Raw genomic sequence first — 2,012 nt, forward strand, 5'->3', positions numbered from 1 at the left:
TGTCGTGCTATTGCAGTAACTTCACGTTTCGCGAGTGACGTGCCGCCGAGCGCGTCTGGCGCCCAATTTTCGCGTCGCTGCTCCTTGTCGGTCGCCGAAGGGACGAAATCCGGAGGGCTGACACCTTCCCTCTCGGAATCAGTTACGATTTCCATCCTATCGTTTTGATCCGTGCTCGCGCGAACTATCCATCTCGCGGGAGCACGTGACAATATATATATATATTTATATAAAGGCTTGTCGGATTTATAGTATTTGTATAATGTACAATTTGTTATTATTTAATTATTTAACTGTAATTAAATAATGGCAACTTGTATATATGTATATACATTATATAAATTTGTAATATTTGTATGATATATACATATATACAAGTTGCCGTTATTTAATTATAGTTAAATAGTTAAATAACAACAATTTGTATATTATACAGTTACTACAAATCCGAAAAGCCTTTACTCTGCCAACACTGTGTCGGCACAGTATGCTGCAAACGTGTCGGAACGATTCCTGCAAACATGTCGGCACGTCGTGTTGCTCACATGAGCTTCATATGGTGACTCACTTGTTGCAAATATGCCAGCACGTCTGTGCACAGACATGAATGCACTATGTCAGCACAATGCCGATAGTTTGTTATCTGGGTAGAGTCGAAATAAGAAATCTCGCAAAATTGAGTTTTTGGAAATAAAGAAAATTTGGTACCAAATATTATGGCAGATGACGCGAAATATATATACGAGCAATCACTGAGCGTGGCGGCGCTTGGTCTCGACGAGAAGTAATTATTTTGGCTCATTCAGATGCCGAAATGTTACGATTCCAAAAATCAAGTTTAAAATTATTTATTTTTGAAATAGACGCTGTCACGATTAGTTATCGCTCGTACGTACGTTACGCATCGTTCGCAATTACATTTAGCACCAATTCAGCATTATTTCCAAAAACTCATTTTTCCGACCTTTCTTATTTCGACTCTATCTCCCTTATTATCTGTCTTATCTCTGCGAAACTTACACAATTAATGTATTTCGATGAGATGACGAGTAAAAAAGCACAATATATCAAAATATATTAAATTTCAAAGAGTCATATTTGCAGGTATATACCTAGAAATGACATTTCGAAATATTAATATATTTCGATATATTATGTACTTCTACTCGTCTTCTCAGTGAAATACACATCAGTTGTGTGATTTTAGTACAGATGAGACCGATAAAAACGGACATGCAGTAGAAATAAAAAATGTCGCAAATTTGAGTTTTTGGAAATAATGAGAAATTGGTACGAAATATTATTGCGGACGACGCGAAATGTATATACGAGCAATCAATGAGCGTGGCGGCGCTTAGTCTAGACGAGAAATTATTATTTTGAACCTTTATACTTGAAATCGTAACATTTCAGCATCTCACGGAGCGAAAGTTATTATTTCTCGTCGAGACTAAGCTCTGCCACGCTCAATGATTGCTCGTACACACGTTTCGCGTCGTTCTCAATAATATTTGGCACCAATATTTCATTTTTCTCAAAACCTCATTTTTAAGAGATTTCTTATTTTGACTCTATCTCCGCTATAATCTGTGTCATCTCTGCGAAACTTACATAATTAAGAGGATGCTGAAAGGTCGGAAATTACCGACCTTTGCATTCTAAGTAATAACTCCGAAACGACTGAACGGATTTGAAAACGCTTTTACAGGATTAAAATTGAGATAAAATGTAAACGCGCGAATTATAAATTTGTAGTTAAAATGAAAAAATATTAAAAAATTACCTTTTTTCCGCATCGTAGAGCAATCTTAACCTCTCACCTGACGTAAACATTTCATTGATACAAAAGTTCTGTAGCTCATATGTACACAAAAAATAATTCGCGCGAATCGGAACACTTGCACGAATAATACAAGACCTTTGGAGCAACGATTGGAAGCGTAGAAAAACAATTATTACTTAGAATGCAATTTGTGGTAATTCGTACACTTTGCTAAGACACAGAGCGATTA

Source organism: Wasmannia auropunctata, unplaced genomic scaffold, assembly GCF_000956235.1.
Source record: "Wasmannia auropunctata unplaced genomic scaffold, wasmannia.A_1.0 LD336074.1, whole genome shotgun sequence".
Classification (NCBI taxonomy): Eukaryota; Metazoa; Arthropoda; class Insecta; order Hymenoptera; family Formicidae; genus Wasmannia; species Wasmannia auropunctata.